At 41.1% G+C, this 13,624-nt stretch overlaps 1 long non-coding RNA gene across 1 annotated transcript; it reads left to right on the plus strand.

The window, feature by feature from the left end:
* The first annotated feature begins 10,643 nt into the window (after positions 1 to 10,643).
* LOC145807794 (uncharacterized) lies at positions 10,644 to 11,482 on the plus strand. Its single transcript, XR_014351182.1, has 2 exons — positions 10,644 to 10,779; positions 11,201 to 11,482. It is a non-coding gene; the product is annotated as an uncharacterized LOC145807794 (long non-coding RNA).
* Positions 11,483 to 13,624: the final 2,142 nt, after the last annotated feature.

The following is a 13,624-nucleotide window of genomic DNA, read 5'->3' on the forward strand; positions in this document are numbered from 1 at the left end:
GTAACTTGCATCTATATTAGTGACATTTTAAAAAAATGTCATAACTACAAAAGTTTAGCAGCATCTTTTGATAAATGTCATTAAAATAATTTCTTGTGTCATTCTTTTGTAAAATGTCATAAAGTTAATGCTATTAAATCACATTTTTGTTGTAGTGAAGTAACACTTTTTTTTATTGAAATGCCACTAGAGTCTTATATGTTTGTGGCTCTGTGACATTTTTCTAAAACATGCCACCAATTATTCTTTTTGTGACATTTTTTAAAAATATACCACTAGTATGGTATCGCTAAAATGTATTTTTGTTGTAGTGATAAGTCAATAAATTTCATTAAATTGGACAAAAATTTGTCCTATAATTGAATTTAAAATTTCAAGGACCAAAGTAAAATTTAAATAAAATTTAGAAAGTAAAAAGCTTTATTCAAATTCAAGGCAAAGTAGTTGATGTATTAGTTAATAGGTCTCTACTAACTAATTTTGTCTAAATTTTAAACACTAGTATTTTAGTAGTCAATTTTAATGTAGTAAACAAAATCTAAGTGAAATTGAGAGACTTTTAAAGACTAAAATTTAAATAAAATGTGATAGGTAAAAATGGTTTTTTTTGTAAGTTTTTGTAACGAGAGCTGATGAAATGATGATATTAAAACTTGATTAAAATTATTACAATTTGTAAAAGGAGCTAATTTGAGCCCACTAAATTAATTAGGCCCAATAGTCCAAGGTTGGTGGGCCCAAATTTATCGCAAGTCCAAGATTGGTGGGCCCGGATTTATCGCCATCAAACGAGCTGAATCGCTCTAAGCCTCGAAAGGGTTCGGATCCACGAACTTAGAGACTTACTCGAGCCTGGACTCGAAAGTGTATTGAGCAAGCCTAGAGGTTCGAGGCACTCGGACTCAAAATGGTTTGGATCCACAAATCTAGAGATCCGAAGCACTTGGCATCGAACAGATTCAGACGCAATCTAGAAGTCGCTCCGTTAATTAGTCCCAGAACACTTGCGGGCTCGGAGCTTTCCGGGATCTACGCACCAGAACCATGGGCGTAACGGAGTTCGAACAAAGGACCCGATCCTGAGGACGGTGAGTGGAGATAAATTCACTCTTCGGTTAAACTAGCCTATACCTGGGTCGAAGTGGCACGATCTAGGGGGTCCCTCAAACTCGGCAATATTTGCAGCAGGGCGTTCTCTTGAACTACCCCTGACCCTTATGCGGCAGGACGTCCTCTGGGACTACCCCTAACCCTTTGGGATGATTGGGGATCATTGGTTAGGTGTGGCTAAGAAGAAGGGTTCGCCGAGAGGTTGATCTCCTCTTCGGGGTTTTTCTCATCCTCGGAGAGGTCACCTCCTCGGATAAGGTGGTTAGAGAGAATATTCCCCATGTGCCTTGCACATGGGCTTCATCCTACATCATGAGGTGCCTATAAATAGTACCCACCCATAGCTTTACAAGGGATGGATTTTGGAGAGACAACTCTTGAGAAAGAACTAATTTCCCTTCTCCATTATCAACCTTGAGAGTGAAAGTGGGAGATCCATGGGAGAGCTTTGTCATTATTCTCTCTCTAGCTACTTTGCCTTCTTCTTCACCCAATCTCTTATCTCCATCATCTCTTTGCTTTTGTGTTCTTAGTTGAGACTATTGAAGAACCTAAGCCTCTCATCATCTTCTAGAGAATTCAATTTTTTTCTTCAAGGATCTTCGAAGATCTTCGAATTTTCTAACAACTTTCCTGAACCCTCTCATACATTTGGCGACTCTGCTGGGGAGGCGGATTGGTTAATAGTCTCAACAAGATCCAAAATCTACACAACTTCGGTGAAGATGTCAAGAGAAGAAGAAGTTCATCAACAAGGCTCTTTCAATGGTGGTGATGAAAAGACTCAAGTTCAAGACTCACCTCTCATCCTTGAAGCCATTCAAGAACTCCAACACACTCAATAAGAGATTCTCACGACCCTTCAAAATCTCACACACACCATGTTGGTGATGGGTTCAAATTTCGCACCACCAGCAACAAATGGAGGTCAAGTTGGTACTGACAAGCATCAACAATTTCATGGTAATGTTGGAAATGGTCAAAACCATCAAGATTTACCCCAAATTCTCCCTGAAGTTGTACAAAATGGTGTGCAAAATCAAGTGCTAGGAGAAACAAGTCATGGCCAACCTGTGGCCCATGGAGCGCAAAATCACGCACCTGCAAGATCGAGCCATGGTCCATCGGTGGTTGGAGGAGTTTCCGGCGCGATGAATGGTGTTCCAACGAATGTGGAAGTTCAAGGAAGGCCTACAGAGATTTCTCTACAAAATGGTGCTCCATCTATGCCTAATTTTGTTCCACCGATTGTAAATTCTACTCATGTACCGAGTGGTCCTCCTTTGGCTCCAACGCCAAGTTTGCAAGTCCAACCCAGTATAGCCGTGGCGTGCAATGAACTTTATGGGACCCAATACAACGTCCCATCACTAAATGGCATGTCCATAGGTGCCGATGACCAATATCGTCATGCGTCTTCACTGATGATGAATTCTCAGCACCCAAATGGCCAAGTCGCTCCAAGTTCAGTCCTCGGGTCTACAAGCCAAGTTCTGGAAATACCACCATCAAGTTCTCTCCCTCAACAATTTCTCACCCTTGCAGATGTGCAAGCCATGTTCGAGCTAGAACGGAGCAAGAAAACTTTACCCTCTTTGCCTGATCCGGATGTCAAGCCACCATACCCTATTGAGATATTGAGTTATCCATACCCGGAGGGGTACACGGTGCCAAAGTTCATCAAATTCGATGGCAAACAAGGAAATGCTCGAGAACATATTGTGCGGTTCATCAAGACTCTCGGTATTCATGGTTCAAACCATGTCCTCCGGCTGAGAGAATTATCCAAGTCCCTCACCGACCGAGCATATAGTTGGTACGTTAACTTGACCCCAAACTCTGTTTGGAGTTGGGAGGAGATGGTCAACAAATTCCACACCAAATTCTTTCAAGCGGCTGAGAAGGTAACCGCACTTACCCTATGTAAGGAAAAGTAGTAGGAATGTGAAGACATTCTCGAATATGTGAAAAGGTTTCAAGACAAAGCCATAGACTGTCATGAAGCTATGGAGGAAAGCTACTTGGTCTAAATCTGTGTTGAAGGGGCATTGAACGGATACAAGATGCTTCTAGTTAATCACAAGCCACCCACCTTCTTGGCACTAATTGAGACATCTCGGAACATCAACATACCTCAATCTCAGGACATCGGGTTCGAGACTAGTTATAAAACCAGCTTCAAGTCATCTCGAGGACCTTCTGTCACTGCGGCTTCCGCTTCTTCTACCCGAAAGTCGCAGGGGGGAGGAATTTAGAGGTCAGAAGAGGAAATACTGCGAAGATGACACTCCTTTTCCATGTAGTGTTGAGGAGGTGAAGGCCTTAGTTAAAGAATGGGTGGAAGACAGGGAACTAAAGTTGCCTCATATCGAAGAATTTTTGCCGAAGAGAGACCGCGAGGGTCCTAATTATTGTGTTTTCCACCGATCACTAGGACATCCCACAGAAAAGTGTCAGACGCTTAAGAAGATTTTTAGAAAGAAAGTCGAAGCAGATGAGCTAGAGTTCGGAGGACAAGGAGCTAAGGATATCTTAGAAGACGTGGCTATGATGGTATATGACGGCCACAGCCCGAGCAGCTGGTGTCACGACCCAAACCCGCCTCTATGGGTTTAGCACCGTAACCGGCCAGTAATCCGAGATTACCGAAGGCCTGCTTAACAGCAATACAGTAAAACAGAGTACAGGGGCCTGGCGGAAGCCAATACAGTAAATAAACAATGTCCAATGAGCTGTGACAGTCTGTATGCCAAAAAGACTTTTCATATATATATATATATATATATACACAGTGCAGAACAGTATGTACAACATTTATAATCATTCAGATCAGGGACCTAATCCCTATTATACAGTACAGCAACAGTCTATATAGTTAACAAAACAGTTACAGAGACAGACGGAGGAAATTAAAACACCCCTAAGCCATAGCTTGACAGGCTCGGAACCTCGCAGTGAGACACAGTGGTTGGCTTGACAAAACTGGAGCTTACCCCGACGCTTCTAGCCGCGGTCTGGTGCCTGTACACCTACATATATATATGAGCAGTGAGCTAAAACCCAGTGAATAACATAATGCGTAAAGAGGTTTAGAATGAATATCCTTACAGTAATGAAAACAGTTCATTAAATCAGTATTTCAGTCGTTCAGTCAGTACAGTCATATGTGGTACATCCATTAGCATAACAGTACAGTAAACAGTAGGTCTTGAAAGACCGAACAGTCAATGATGGCCATCAATCAGTAAACAGTAGTGGTTCCAACAAGGAAACTGACAAAGATCTCTATAACAGTAACAGTCAGTAACAGTAGTTGCTAAGGATGCCACAATACAATTCAGAATAGAGGACATACATTCATTCTATTAGCAGTATCAATTCAGAAACAGTACAATTCAATTGTTCAGAAGATAATCATTTTTAAACATATCTTTACACAGTTGTTACTCACAGAGTTCTGGGCTACAATTAGGCTAGAGCACGTCCCCAGTCGCCAACCCTACATAGTTCACAGATTGAACACACACTAAGCTACACAGTTGGGAAAGATAATAATTTAATCCCTAATTAGCCTCGGTGTGTTCTACATCTATATCCTTATTAAGATGTCTTAAACTAGGCCTAAGAATGCCTAGGATGGGATGAGGATGCAAAGATGCATTCAGAAAACAATTTCAGAATTTTCAGAAAAAAAACAGAGCCCCGCTCGAGCGCAGGTTTCCCCGCTCGAGCGGACATGCAACAAAGGTACCCGCTCGAGCGGACTGTAAAAGTACCGGATAGGTGAAATCCCCGCTCGACGGACGCTCGACGCCCGCTCGAGCGTGAGACACATGCCCCTGCTCGAGCGTACAATCCTCCGCTCGAGCGAACTGTAAATCAATGCAAGATGCTGGGAGCTCGATTTTCCCGCTCGAGCATCAATTTCCCCCGCTCGAGCGGGAGTCAAAAATCTGGATTTTCCAGGTTTGAGTCCTAAGTTCAAAATCATGTTTTGATGCATAAATTTCGATCCTCTTGGGCTAACTTTCTGGAAAACACTTGTAAACACATAGAATAACCTGATTCAAAGCTCAATTTAAGAAACCAAAGTCCAAGGGTGTTTCAATTAAATCCAATTTCAAACCAATTTTCATGAACAAGATGAACATGCAACATGCATGAACTTAAATCATTTCAAAGCTTTAAATACAAGCTCAAATGAGCTAACTTTTACAAAAACATGATGAATTACAACCTCAAAACTTATCAATATGCACATGCATGCAACAATTGAGCTATAATTCAACACTATTGAACCAATTCAAGCCTTAGATCACTAAAGACCCATTAATCATGCAAGAATAAACTCAAATACACAATGAAGAAGGTCAATGATCTACCTTAGGTCTTTAATGCAAGATACACAAGCTCAATTTGCAATCTACACTTCAATTCCTTCAAGTTTCTAAGCAAATCAACAAGGACAATTCAACTCTCTCACTTTCTCTCTCTCTAGTTCGGTGGTGGTGAGGAAATAAGCTGATGAAATGTTTGTTTGAGTGTATAAAGGCTCAAATATGTTTAGCCTACATGGCCCACTAACAATGGCACTATTGTAAATAAGCCTAACGACGTTATTCAACCTTAATTAATCTAATTTAATCATACCTAATCAGTTTTCAGATAATTACACCATAAAATCACATAAATTATGATGATCATAAAACACTAATCGATCTCCGGTTCGGCCGCCGATAAGGCCTTCAATTCGCAATTTAAACATAAAACATGAACAGATAATCAAACAGTCAAACAAATAAATAATGCATTCAAACAGATATAGTCAATCAATCAATTTCAGATTTCAGTCAGTCAATTCAGTATTTCAATCAGTTCAATTACTTTTCATAATCAGTCTCAGTTTAGCAGTAATCAGTAGTTTATCGGTAAACAGTGGTGAGGGTTGTTACAGTCTCCCCTCCTTGAAAAGAGTTTAGTCCTCTAAACTCGAGTTACCTTCGTTTTGGAAGAAAACAGGATTCAGTGGAAACAGTTCAGGATATCTTTTAGCCATGTCATCTTCCCTTTCCCAAGTGGCATACACGCCACCATGGTTTTGCCAGTCGACTTTTACTAACGGGATCTCTTTGTTTCTCAACTTCTTGATCCATCTGTTTACAATCTGAATAGGTCGTTCCTCGTAAGTGTAGTCATCACTCAGCACTACACGAGTAGGCTCTATCATATGGAAAGGATTCCGGAGGTAATCCCTCAACATAGAAATGTGGAAGACGTTGTACATATGCTCCATTTCAGGAGGAAGCGCAACTTGATACGCCACTGGATTGATTTTCTCAATAATCTCATACGGTCCGACATATCTTGGCGCTAACTTGCCTTTGACTCCAAAACGAGTCTGGTCTTTCATCGGTGTCACTTTCACAAACACGTGATCACCTATTTCATATTCTCTGTCTCGTCTTCTGACATCAGCATAACTTTTTTGCCTGCTCTGTGCAGTTTTCAGTCTCTGTTATATCAGTTTCACTTTCTCAGTCGTTTCATATACAATCTCGGGCCCAAGCAAAGGTCCATCTCCAACTTCTGCCCAGCAAATCAGAGACCTACATTTTCTGCCATACAATGCCTCAAAAGGCGCCATACCAATACTTGAATGATAACTGTTGTTGTAGGCGAATTCGGCTAAGGGCAAATGGCTTTCCCAGTTTCCCTGAAAATCAAGGACATACATTCTCAGTAAATCCTCTAGAGTCCGGATGGTCCTTTCTGACTGGCCATCTGACTGAGGATGATAAACACTACTCAGTCTCAATTCAGTACCCAATGCAGTCTGTAAGCTTTGCCAAAATCTCGATATAAATTTTGAATCCCTGTCAGAAACAATGGACACAGGCACTCCATACAGTCTAACAATTTCATCAATATAGAGTATAGCCAATTTGTCCGCATTACAAATTGTCCTAACAGGTAAGAAGTGAGCAGATTTAGTCAGTCTATCAACAATAACCCAAATTGAGTCCATACCTTTACTGGAGCGAGGCAATCCCACGATAAAATCCATGGTAATATGTTCTCATTTCCACTCCGGTATGGGTAAGGACTGCAATAAGCCTGCGGGTCGTTGATGTTCGGCTTTAACTTGTTGGCAATGAAGACATTTCGATACAAAATCAACAATTTCTTTCTTCATTCCCGGCCACCTGAAATTCAATTTCAAATCTTGGTACATTTTCGTGTTCCCTGGATGGATAGACAGTTTTGAATTGTGGCCTTCTTGCAGAACTTTTCTTTTCAGTTCAGTATCATTCGGTACACACAGTCTTTCTTAAAATTTCAATACATTATTTTCAAATTTGAAAGCCGGTCTTGGTTTAGTTTCCCTTTCTTCGATGATCTTCTTCAAGAAGTCATCCGATTGTTGTTTCTCTTTAATTTCTTCAATCAGTGTCGGTTGAATAGAAATAGCAGCTATTGTTCCACCTTGTTTTCACAAAACAATTTCAATTTCAGATTTTTCAAGGTCACAAAGCAATTCTTTCTGCCTGGTGAGCAAACAGGCTAAATTTTCAATTGATTTCCGGCTCAGTGCATCGGCAACGGTGTTGGCTTTTCCCGGATGGTACAAAATCTGTAGGTCATAGTCTTTAATCAATTCTAGTCATCTCCGCTGTCTCATGTTCAGTTCTTTCTGTGTGATAAAGTATTTCAGACTCTTGTGATCTGTATACACCTCACATGTCGCCCCATACAGATAGTGACGCCAGATTTTCAAAGCAAATACCACTGCGGCAAGTTCCAACTCATGGGTTGGGTAATTCTTTTTGTGCGGTCTTAGTTGTCGGGAAGCATAAGCAATAACTCTCCCATTCTGCATTAAAACACATCCCAAACCCTTATGAGAAGCATCACTAAATACAGTAAAACCATCCATACCTGAAGGTAGGGTAAGAATCGGTGCAGTTACAAGTCGAGTTTTCAACTCTTGGAATGTTGATTCCCTTTGGTCAGTCCAGTCAAATGATATCCCCTTCTGAGTTAACTGAGTCAACGGTAAGGCAATTTTGGAGAAATCTTTGACAAATCTTCTGTAATATCCAGCCAAACCCAAAAAGCTTCAGGCTTCTGTTACATTTGTTGGTCTAGACCAGTTTACTACCGCTTCAACTTTCTGTGGATCAACTGAAATTCCATCTTTGCTAACAACATGCCCCAAAAACATAACATGATCAAGCCAAAATTCACATTTAGACAGTTTAGCATAAAGTTTTTGTTCTCTTAGGGTCTGTAGGGCAAGTCTCAGATGATGTTCATGTTCTTCTATACTTTTGGAGTAAATCAGTATGTCATCAATGAATACAACAATAAAGTCATCAAGGTATGGTTTAAAGATTCTGCTCATGAGGTCCATAAATGCAGCAGGTGCATTGGTAACTCCGAAAGGCATAACTAAAAATTCGTAATGTCCATACCTCGTTCGAAAAGCAGTTTTGTCAATGTCTTCTGGTTTAACTTTCAACTGATAGTATCCTGATCTGAGGTCGATCTTAGAGAACACTTGAGCACCCTGTAACTGATCAAATAAGTCATCAATACGTGGCAATGGGTATTTATTTTTCACAGTTACCTTGTTCAGTTCACGGTAGTCAATACACAGTCTCAGTGAGCCGTCTTTCTTTTTCACAAACAAAACAGGTGCGCCCCACGGTGAAGTATTGGGCCTGATGAACTCCTTATCTAACAGTTCCCGCAGTTGCACTTTCAATTCTTTCAATTCAATCGGAGCCATTCGGTAAGGAGCTTTAGATACTGGCTGGGTACCTGGAATCACATCAACGGTGAATTCAATCTCCCTGTCAATCAAATCCCCTGGCAGATTATCTGAAAAAACATCTGGGAATTCTCTAACTATGGGAATACTGTTCACATTAGCATTATCATCAGTAGATACAGTCAATACAGAACACAGATACCCTTTACACCCCTTTCTAATCAATTTAACAGCTTTCACAGATGAAATCAAATACGGAAGAGGTACTACTCCACTTCCATTAAACATAAATTCAGGTAAACCAAGTGGACGGAAAACTACTTGTTTCATTACTGTAACAACCCTCATACTGTTTACCGACTTATGACTGATTGATTACCGATAACCATCGATTATCGTTAAAACTGAACTGATCGTGACTGATAATGGGACGGGTAAAAGTACTGAACTGACTGACTAAAATTGGAAACCGAATTGATGGAGTATATGTTAGCTGAATTGCATTCTATCTGTTTGATTGTATGATTATCTGTTCATGCTTATATGTTTAAACTGCTAATTGAAGGCCTTATCGGCGGCCGAACTGGGAATTGATTAATGTTTTATGATCTTCGTAATTAATGTGATTTTATGGTGTATTTACCTGAAAACTGATTAGGTATGATTAAATTAGATTAAATTAAGCTAATTAAAGAGTTGGACTTAATTACCATTTTGCCACCCTTAGTGGCCCACTCAATATAACATATTTGAGCCTCAATATACACTTAGGCAACATTTTGCTCAGCCATTTTCTTGCTCTAGCCGACCAAGAGAGGGAGAGAGTGAGAGAACTTGGAATTCATCTTGAAGAATTGCTTGGATTGAAGTGTAGATTCCACATTGAGCTTCCCTATCCTAAATACAAGACTTAAGGTAGCTCCATTGTCTTCTTGTTCATGTTTTGAGTGGATTCTTGCATGGTTCATGTCATATTGATGGAGTTTAGAGCCAATCATGGGTTAGATGTTGAATTGAAGCTTGATTGTTGCATGCATGTTGCCATTCTTGAGTTTTGAGGTTGTAAGTTCATGTTTCCTCACATGCATGTTCATAATTTTGTAATGGTCCATGATTTCATCATGTTTTGAAAAGAATTGGCTCTTTAGAACATCAAATCGAAGCTTCAAAGTGGTTTGAATTCATGCATGTTGCATGTTCATATTGTTCTTGAAATGGATTTGAAATTGGGTTTGAATAAAACACCCTTGGGCTTTGATCTCTCAAATTGAGTTTTGAACCATGTTTAACTATGAGTTCACATGTGTTTTCTGGAAATTTAGCCCAAGAGGTCGAGTTTTGATGCTTTTGAACTTGGTTTTGAGCTTGGAGGTGCAATCTGGGTTTTCCAGATTTCGCATTTCCGCTCGAGCGGGGGAAATGCCGCTCGAGCGTGGAATCCGAGCATCCAGCATCTTGCACTGTTTTACAGTCCGCTCGAGCGGAAGATTGGGCGCTCGAGCGGAGTCATGTCTCAAGCTCGAGCGGGCGTCGAGCGGGGATTTCACCCATCCAGTACTTTTACAATACGCTCGAGCGGGAAAGTTTACGCTCGAGCGTGTACCTTTGTTTGCCTGTACGCTCGAGCGGGGAAACCTGCGCTCGAGCGGGACTCTGTTTTTCTGAAAATCCTGAAAATGCTTTTAAATGTGCATCTTTGCATCCTCATCCCATTCTAGGCATTCTTAGGCCTAGTTTAAGACATCTAGATGAGGATATCGTTGTAGAACACACCAAGGCAATTTAGGGATTAAGTTATGATATTTCCCAACTGTGTAGCTTAGTGTGTGTTCAATCTGTTCACTGTGTAGGGTTGGCGACTGGGGAGACACGCTCTAGCTTACTGTAGCCCAAACTCTGTGAGTAACAATTGTGTAAAGATATGTTCAACTGATTATCTTTTGAATACTGAACTGAACTGTTTACTGAACTGGTATTATTTACTGAATGAATGTATGTCCTTTATTTCTGAACTGTACTGTGGCATCCTTAGTACCTACTGTTTACTGTTACTGTTACTGCGACAGAATTCTCTGTCGGTTCCCTCGTGGAACCACTACTGTTTACTGACTGATGGCCATCATTACTGTTCGGTCTTTTAAGACCTACTGTCACTGTTATGCTAATGGATGTACCACATATGACTGTTTACTGTACTGAACAACTGAAATACTGATTGAATTGAACTGTTTTTCATTACTGTAAGGACATTCATTCTAAACCCCTTTACGCTTTATGTTATTCACTGGGCTTTAGCTCACTGCTCATATATATATGTAGGTGTACAGGCACCAGATCGGAGCTAGGAGCGTCAGGGTAACTCCAGTTTTGTCAAGCCAGCCTTTGTGCCTCACCGCGAGGTTCCGAGTTGCCATGCTATGGCTTTGGGGGTGTTTTGTTTGTTTCCCCCGTCTGTCTCCATACTGTTTGGATTACTGTATAGACTGACAGTTGCTAACTGTACTGTTATCAAGGGATTAGGTCCCTGTACTGTGTAACTGTAAATTTTGTACAGACTGTACTGTTTGTATATGTATGAATGCATGAAAAATCTTTTTGGCATACAGACTGTCACAGCTCATTGGACATTGTTTAATTACTGTGTTGGCTTCCGCCAGGCCCTGTACTCTGTTTTACTGTATTTACTGTTAAGCAGGCCTTCGGTAATCTCGGATTACTGGCCGGTTACGGTGCTAAACCCATAGGGCCGGGTTTGGGTCGTGACAGAGTGGTATCAGAGCGATACTTAACCACGAGTTATACCGCACACACGTGTCCAAATGAGCTATAGGATGTCCTAGAAAGTGATTAGGGCATTTCATGAACTTGAAAAGTGTGTGGCTATGTTATGACTGAATACATGTTAATGTGATAACTGTTTAAATATGCAACTGTTTATGTTACAATTGTTATAACTGTTATAACTACTTATAGTGAAATGGACAATGCAAATGAACCTGAATCCTCGTCTACCGAGGCAAGAATGGAAAGAATGGAAAGAATGATAGAACTGATAACTGCTAGACTAGAACAACAACAGAACCAACAGCCCCCACCTCCTCCACCTCCTCCTCCGGTACAGCCGGAACCTAATGTGAATGTGAATGATGGGGATATAATTGCTCTTACCCAGAAGTTCAGCAAAATGAAACCGCCATCCTTTCAGGGAGGCCTTGAACCGTTAAAAGCTGAAGCTTGGGTTCTGGAAACAGAAAAATTATTTGAAGTATTTCCGTGCTCAGAAGCAAACAAAGTATTGTTAGCTACCTTCACCCTACAAGAAGAGGCTAGAAGGTGGTGGATGTTGATCCGTGATACAAATACTGTTATGACTTGGGCTCAGTTCAAGGAGTCCTTCTTTGAAAAGTATTTCCCTCAGTGTGTCAGGGATAGAAAGGTGACTGAATTTGAACAGCTGAAGCAGGGCACAATGTCCGTTGCCGAGTATGAAACCAAATTTACTGAACTTGCCCGTTATGCACCGCACATGGTGGATACTGAATATAAGAAGGCCAGAAAATTTGAAGGCGGCCTTAATGTTGCAATTCTTGACCGAATAAATGTTTTGAAACTACCGACTTTTGTGGGTGTTCTCGACCGGGCATTGATGGCCGAGTCGAACATTGCAGCAGTGAAACAATCTGAAACACCAACAACTGAATGGCATGGAAAAAGGCAGGGTTTCAAATTCAAGAAAGGCAAGCACAACCCAGCCAATAAGAAACAGAACACGGGATCAATGACTAGCCCCAGCCAGGGGAGTGGGTTCATTCCACCCTGCTCTGTATGTGGTAACAAGCATAAAGGGATTTGTCACAAATTATCAGGAGCCTGTTACAGGTGTGGCAAGGTGGGCCACATGGTTAAAGATTGTCCTTCTACTCCGCAGGGCAATAACAAAGCTGCAGCCAGCGGCGCAACATCAAACGCTCCACCAAAGCCTAATACCAGAACTACCGGGAAGGAGCCCATGAGGCAGGGCCGAGTGTTCGCCCTGGTACCGGGAGACGTGCAGAATACCGAGACCGTTGTGTCAGGTATTCTCTCTATCTGTACTCAGAATGCATATGTACTGATTGATTCGGGGTCTACGCATTCATATGTGTCGCATGCCTTTTCACGAAAATTGAATAGACCCTTGGAACCCATGAACTATCTGTTAGCTGTATCATCACCCGTAGGGGGATCCATGACATGTACTTATATGTACCCCGCATGTGAAATTATTGTTGGGGATATGCATCTGTTTATTGATTTACTGCCATTGAGCATTGATCATTTTGATGTAATATTGGGGATGGATTGGTTACAAAAATATCATGCCACTATTGACTGTGTGACCAAGCAAGTTGTTTTTCGTCCACCGGGTTTGCCTGAATTTGTGTTTAATGGGAGTGGAGTAGTACCTCCTCCGTATTTGATTTCGTCAGTGAAAGCTGTTAAATTAATTAGAAAGGGGTGTAAAGGATATCTGTGTTCTGTACTGACTGTGTCTACTGATAATGTTAAAACTGATGTGAATTACATTCCTATAGTCAGAGAATTTCCAGATGTTTTTCCAGACAATTTGCCAGGGGATTTGATTGACAGGGAGATTGAATTCACCGTGGACGTGATTTCCGGAACACAGCCAGTTTCTAAAGCTCCCTACCGAATGGCACCAACTGAACTGAAAGAATTGAAGGCGCAATTGCAAGAACTGTT

This window comes from Camellia sinensis, chromosome 14 (genome assembly GCF_055761805.1).
Source record: "Camellia sinensis isolate YWXY chromosome 14, ASM5576180v1, whole genome shotgun sequence".
Taxonomy (NCBI): Eukaryota; Viridiplantae; Streptophyta; class Magnoliopsida; order Ericales; family Theaceae; genus Camellia; species Camellia sinensis.